A 7,876-nucleotide genomic window follows, 5' to 3' on the forward strand; every position below is an offset into this window, starting at 1 on the left:
AGGGAAGGCTGTTTCCAAGCGGAGGTTGGCCCGCTACATGTGGTTGCCTTCATCTTGGTGAGAAAATTTCCCAAGATGCACGTGCCAACCTGGGTGTTGAGCTCTTAAGTGAGAGTATTGCCCCTCCTAGGCGTTGACACAGAGTGCTTCGCTGAACAGATGTTAAATAGAGTTGGGGGCTGGGCAACACCTATCGCTAGACAACTATAGCCTATGTGTCGAACCGCTGCTTCCCGTGGGCTCCCTTCACATGAAGCCAGTTTCACTGTAAGCCCGGTTCAAAGTGTTGCGTAAAAAGTGGGCTCCCCCAAAGGACACGGTATAGTTCGAACACTGCTAGTGCTTATTCATTAGTTACTAGTACTTATTCATTAGATTCTAGTGCCTATTAAATTGGTACTAGTACGCATTCATTATACACTAGTACTTATTCATTAGTTACTACTTATTATAAGATACTACTACTTAATTATTAGATACTAGTACCTATTAAATAGATATTGTTACTAGTAACAAATCCATTTTTTTGGCATGGTTTTATTTCAGTTAGCCTAATAGCTGTTTTGCATTGAGAGATGATCTTATGAAAAGTATCCCATGCCAATCTCTAGGTATGGTGAAGGGTATGTGATGATGTGGGACTATTTTAATTCCAAAGGACAAGGGAACTTTATCAGGATGGCCTTTAAAAATAAAAATCTGCCTGCCTCTATGGGAATTTAACATAGGGGTGTCCTGACTTATGCCCCCTGTATTTTAAGGAAGAACATTTCTTTATTTACGATACATTATTCATTCACAAAGAAAATTGGTTTCCTTAATTTTTTTTTAAATTAAGCCATTAGATAAATTTCCAAAAGATGATTTCTTTATTCCTCTTTTTAGTCAAGTTTAGCATGGGTGTCTTCACTTATGCTACTGTAAGCAGTGTATATATATATATATATAGAGTTGATAAATAGCGTGGATCATGACATGATAGCAATAGACGGTGGGCCGAGGGTCCGTATCTGCTTTACTTTTCGAAATGGATGATCCCCATGGAGGGAGAACCTGAATTTTTAAAGTTGGGACGGTTGTTTTATTCTCAACGATATGAAAAGTGTTGCCACTCCCATTTATTGCACATTTTCCCCCGAAATGATAAAATGTCCCCGTAAATATGCAGGCAAACGCGGTTGCCTACTATATCAGTCAAACCAATAGCGCGGCAAGATACTGACATATGATTTTTATTAACCAATCACGTGTAGTTTATTTAGAACAGCTGTTACACGGATTCAGCTGTCAGACACGAACTGCGGCGGCAGCACATTGACCATCGCCAAGGACATTCTGTGTGATTGTAAGTACATTTAATTAGAATATAATATCTATATAAAATGTTTGTTGTGTACACTGTTTTGTTCAAACGTATGTAAGCGTCTCGTTAGTGTCGTTTTAAGTAGGGTAACGTAGACTAACCATGTTCCGTACAACAACGATGTTCCGTACAGATGAACTTTTACCGCCGATCGCTGAATAAATAACATTTATGCTTTTCTTAGTATTACAGTCTTTATTAAATGAATATAATGTTATCACAAATTGTTAAATATATTACCTTTTTGTTTATTCAATGCTTTGAAATGGGGAATTTAAACGATTGCGCGGGCGATGACTGCATGTTTGTCGCCACTCTCAGGTGACTGTCAGCACAGGCGCTGTTTGCCTATATCATCCTGCGTGCAGTGATGGTGTTTATATTCTTAAAGGGTCAATTAAATTAATGTTAACGTAACTTGTTACATTAATTGAATATTTTAACTATCTAACAAACTAAACATTAACTCAATTGACAGTGTTATTTCGTTGCCAACTTTTCATAAAAAGTAGCTTATGTTATTATTAACTTTAATGGTAAATGGACTGCATTTATATAGCGCTTTCACAGACCCAATGGCCACCAAAGCGCTTCACATTGCCTCACATTCACCCATTCACTCACTCATTCATACACCGACGGCGGTGTCAGCCATGCAAGGCGCCATCCAGCTCGTTGGGAGCAGCTGGGGTTAGGTGTCTTGCTCATGGACACCTCGACACTTGGTCAGGTGGAACCGGGGATTGAACCACCAATCTTTCGGTTTGTAGACAACCTACATGAACCACTGCCGCCCCAGTTTAAACATTAAATTAACTTTCAGCAACGGAGGAGTGGTCGCTGGCGTGCAGTGAAAGGCGGAAAGTGTACGGAACATGGTTAGCCCACTTTATTTTTAACTGGCTAACTAGTAACCAGTGTTGGGGAAAGTTACTTTTAAAAGTAATGCATTACAATATTGCGTTACTCCCTTAAAAAGTAATTAATTGCATTTCTTAGTTACTTTTTTAGAAAAGTAATGCGTTACGTTACTTTTGCGTTACTTTTTCAATAAATTGAGATGAAATGCATAAAAATTTATATTTTATTTAAAATATTTAGTTATTGGAGGTTTGCATAGTATTCTGATTCTGCATTTCACTGATTTTATTTGAGGAATATTGAATAATTTTTTGTGCAAGATGAGTAAATGCTCATATTTAGTCTAGAACTACAATAAACATCATGTTCACACACACACACACACACACGCCTCTGCACTTTGATTTGTCTCAACATGAGGACAGGAGAGCTGTCAGCCAATAAATGGGAAAACAAAGTATCTTGCGTTACTTATTTGAAAAAGTAACTCAGATATTTTGTCGTAAATTTTAAAAGTAATGCGTTACTTTACTTGTTACTTGAAAAAGTAATCTGATTACGTAACTCAAGTTACTTGTAATGCATTTCCCCCAACACTGCTAGTAACAGTAGCTAGCATCATGCAATTACATATTTGATTTGGTGTAAAGACAGTCAATATTCTAACCGGAGAGCTAAGAGCTCAAGTTAGAGCTGCGTGCAATAGAAATAAGATTAAGTATAACTGTTAAAGAAAATGGGCTATCAAACAGAGCAGAGTCATGCAGATGTACTTCTGCAGGAGTAGCCAACACACAAACACGCACACACCACTCTCCACATACATGCATGCACACATGTGCCCTAGTCATCTTCAAGTGACTTATTGTCAAAATTTACACACTGACAGAGGTTTGTACATGGCAGCTCATGCAGTTTACATGTGCATCTACCCTTAACACAATTTGTTTTTTTTTTACACGAGCAGTGCACAAGTTCCAGTATGGCCTCTGGAGCTGGCGGAAGTGTCATCCAGTCCACTCCGTAGAAATCTCCTACCATCTTCCAGCCATGATTTACAGGAGGAGGAATGTCTGGATCACTGTATATATCTATATTATTTGTGTTACTCTTATACTTTTACTACACTGCACGTGTGTGTGTGTGTATATATATATATACACACACACACACACACACACACACACACACACACACACACACACACACACACACACACACACACACACACACACACACACACACACACACACACACACACACACACACACATACATACACACACGCACACCGGGTATGTGTCACATTTCTGTGTATACAAATCTTAAATGTATATCTTATAAGGCTACTGCTAAAACATTGCATATTTATATTACTGTAAACCATACTACTGTCTATACTGCACTGTGTGTCTATACAATATAATACCAACCTTTCTTTGCAGTTTCTTCAACTAAAACTGCCTCTCTTCTCTTTTGTGCGTGTTTTATCTTCGTGATATTTGTGAAATGGCTGTAGCACTCCCTGTGGTAGCCAGTGTTAGCTGGTTTGACTAACTGGTTTGTAGGTTCCTGGCTTTGCAATTTGTATGCCTGTACTGCCTCTTTGCCGATTTAATGAATTTCTCCCAACTTATGTCTGTGAAGGGAATGGTGGGTCTATTATCCTCAAATACATGCATGCAGCACTTCATGTTTTGACATTTCTTTCCAATAAACATGAAAAAGCGGGAAAAGGGAGAATTGTCTGGCTCATTTTTATGACGTGTTTTCCAAGCAATACCATATATCAAATGTGTGAAATCAGAACGGTGTATTTATTAAAGATTACAAAGAACTGACAGGACATATTGCCACCTTGGAATTATAAGGTTCTATCTGCATTCTGATTGGTTTTGCGATTTTGAGCTTTAAAGTTTTTGCATTCCATTCGACTGTGTAGAAAGAACCTTTTTTTTTTTCTAAATAAAAAGTTCAAAATGTACACAACTTAAAAAAAACATCACATAATGTAAAGAAGTGGTCACAGAATAAGAATATGTGAATAACTTAATTTTTACAAAAATGTCAGACAGAACCTTATAATTCCAAGGGGACGATTTTATGACAAAAGATGGTTACATAAAATAAAAACGGTAAGAATAGACAACGTTCCCCCTACATTCACATTTTGTGTCAAACTGGATATGTAGCATAAGTATAGTTAGTTAACAAGTTAAATTTTTCCTGGGCGCGAAACGCGCTAGTTTGTTGACAACCGCGTCATCAACACCGACAGTTTTCCACGCACGCTATTGGATGAAGGCAACAAATACGTCATGAAGGTCGGACCCCACACGTAGCTGCTTGCTCTATTCGCCGGGAAAATAATTTGGAGAAAGTTACCGATATTATAGTTATGTGCAAAGTATGTGAGTGGCAACAATTTTTATTTGCTTTGTTGAAAAGCGTAGCGGTTACTTATAAAAAACTGGGTTATCCATCACCACAGATCGTCCGAAAACACGAAATCTCCCCTCGGCCCACCGTCTACAAAGGGCCCCCCAAGATTCTGTGCTATGCCCCTTATTCCCCATAAGCTGCGCTTCTAAAGGATGTGGTTTTACCCTACAATGAACCATGAATAATCTGCTGTAATAACAGATAAGACTGTTTGATTGCTATCATGAACACATTAAGGAAGCTAGCTAAAATTCCTGCTGAAAAATAAATGGGAGGTATGCTATGCAATTTTTTATTTATTTAAATAAAACAATACAGCTTTATTAAGGAACATATTTGTACTCACATATTTTGTATTCCTATAAAAGAATGCTTTTATGAAACATACTGAGACATAAAGTGAATTTAGGGAAATATAATTCATTTAGCCATATCCAATTTAGTGACGTTCATATTTGCTCCTTGACTTTGAATGCTGCAGTGACATCTGCTGGTTCATTTATAAAACACATTTTTTCAGGCTCAGAGATCATACAAGAAAGGGTTGACAGATATTTATTTTAGTAACTGACTTATCCTTAAAATCAAGCAATATATACAATAAATGATACATTATAAGTCTGTGTGTTTAGGTAGGCTATACGAGGGACTTAAGATCCATATATTAGAACAAGTTCTGGCACTGGCAGCATGCATATTTTTGTGGAAAACGTGATACATTTTTTTCTCAAGATTCTCTAAAGAATAAAAGTTCAAAAGAACAGCATTTATTTGAAATAAAAATATTTAGTTTACTGACACTTTTGATCAGTTTAATGTATCCTTGCTAAATATAAGTAATAATTTCTTAATTTCCAAAAAACAAACAAAACATATTTACCTCAAACTTTTGAACAGTATTGTATACACACTAAAAAACGTTGGGTTATTTGTTTAACCCAACCGTTGGGTTACACATATTGGGTCAATATGTTGGGTTATTTTTCAAAAATATTGGGTTATTTTTAAAATCGTTGGGTAATTTCTAGAAATAACCCGACTGTTGGGTTAAATAGCCATAGCGACGGTTCAAATTTTAACGGTCAAGTGTCAGACAGTCAACACAGAAGCTGCTGCTGCATCCTGATAATGAACGGTAAGTCATATCGTTTTTATTTATATATAACATTAAGTATTGTGTACTGAGATACTTGAATATAATTATTCTAAAACTAAATTTTATATTTTTAAAAAACGAAGTTCCCTTTAGGCCGTTTTAATGATCCCAGGAAAGTGAGATCGGTTGGAAATAAACTTAGCTATCTCCGTTAGCTCGCTAGCTGTAATAAAGTAATTAATTAAAACATTATACTAGCGAAAACGTTAGTGATGTAACGTTACTACCAGTAAGTTACCTAATATAAACTAAGTAACGTTAGGCTTAAGTTAGTCTGAAATCACTAGCTAGCATTACGCCTGTTTTACTGATAGCAAAGGTCTTATTACTCTTATTAAAGGGACTTTAGTGATGGTCTGTCACAGCTGAAGCAGTGCTCCAGACTGGTAGCGTCCTTTTTTGTACAGGTGTGACTACAATTGTCACTAAATGCGGAACGAAAGAGCTCTATACTCATTAGAACCGTAGTGCGCGGACCATCTATCACCTCGGCCCAGCGGCGCGAGCTCAGGCATCGGTCACACGACACCACAACAGCGCTGTGAGAAGCGTTTGAATTCGCTCAAATCTCCGAGATGAGAGGAAGATGAAAAAGTGCAGATATTCCCAACAACATTGAAGCTGAAATAATGAGAAACATTGTGCAACAAATAAACGATTAGTGCATGATTAGTTAAAAAAAGTTTATGTTTTCCAATACACAGATTATTACCTTGATTTACAACACAAACTGCAACTATGGTATTTTGGCAGAAAAATATTCATAATGCATGTTAATATGCATGCATGTGCATGTAACAGTATTAATACTGGATAGCTGAAGCATCCAATTATAGTATTATAAGTGTTTTTTTTCTTATGAAGTTTTGCCTTTTATTTAAATGTGTTTTACTAAATGTGTTATACTTTTGTTTTAGACAAATGGGCTAATTTGTGAAGCAGACTACAACAGTTGATCTTCTGCCATTTAATTGAAACCTTTCAAGGTGAGTAAGCAATTAAAATAAGTGATATATTAAAGGTTTTTTATTAACTTATTTTTAAAGACTAGTTTACTTATCTGAACATATTTATTTTTTTCTGCTACATTCTAACACAGGAAGGAGTAAATGGAAGTTTTACGCTGCTGGATGACAATGGTTCTCAACTCTGGTCCTGGACAGTGTACAGTAGTGCACATTTTGGATGTCTTCCTTATCTGGCACCGGTCTTGGTGTCCCTCTAGTCTAATATAACAAGCTGGTAAGTTGAATAATGATTAGAGAGACCAAATGTGCAGTGCTGGGGCTACTACATATACAGGTACAGTTAATTACTTATGTTTGCTTGTTTTTTCAACTGTCTTCCCTCATTTTAATACAATATGTTTTAATTTCTGTAGAGTCTGAGCTGGCTGATGACTGACAATGATTAAGTGGCAAAAGAAAGCAAGAAGTCCTCACAGCCAAGTCGAGGAGTTCGTGAGACACACACCACCTCAACAAACTGCAGTGCGTGGAATTGATCCTCTGGAACAAAAACTATCGAAGAAATCATTCGAGAACATCCCAGACTTCACCGTTTTCTTGGAATGGTAAGTTTAATGATATATTAAGTATAGCGGGTTTGCGCGTGACGTCACCATCGAGTGACTGCGGTTATACCCACTGAGTGGCAGAATGACTGCCGCAAAAACATCAATAAAATGGGAAAGAGCTTTTCAATTTGTTTGTACAACTAGATAAATCTGAGGTATATTTTTACAGACTGCCGAAAGCTAGTGGGAAGTTCTGATCATTTTACTATGTCTATAATCTATTTAAAATGTTACATGTCAATAGCCAAATTCACCAAACACATTCAATGTTGATCACATTAAGAATAAGAAAAAAATCGCAATGCTAGGAAGAGGCCAAATTATGAGAAACAGAAATGATTGATTCATTTATCTACATCTTCAGCCAATGCAGTCTGTTAGTTTACCTCACCTCCCAATTTGAGTCGTTCATTCATCCCATGACATCCTCATAAACTGAGCTTTGCAGTCTGTAGTACCGGATATAGAATTGAATAGTT

At 36.8% G+C, this 7,876-nt stretch overlaps 1 long non-coding RNA gene across 1 annotated transcript; it reads left to right on the forward strand.

Moving 5' to 3' along the window:
• The first annotated feature begins 5,675 nt into the window (after nucleotides 1–5,675).
• Nucleotides 5,676–7,045, forward strand: LOC306985076. The gene is made up of 3 exons (XR_013794741.1): nucleotides 5,676–5,800; nucleotides 6,739–6,807; nucleotides 6,921–7,045. It is a non-coding gene; the product is annotated as an uncharacterized lncRNA (long non-coding RNA).
• The last annotated feature ends 831 nt before the right edge of the window (nucleotides 7,046–7,876 follow it).

Source organism: Phoxinus phoxinus (genome assembly GCF_949152265.1).
Source record: "Phoxinus phoxinus genome assembly, chromosome: 17".
NCBI classification, from domain to species: Eukaryota; Metazoa; Chordata; class Actinopteri; order Cypriniformes; family Leuciscidae; genus Phoxinus; species Phoxinus phoxinus.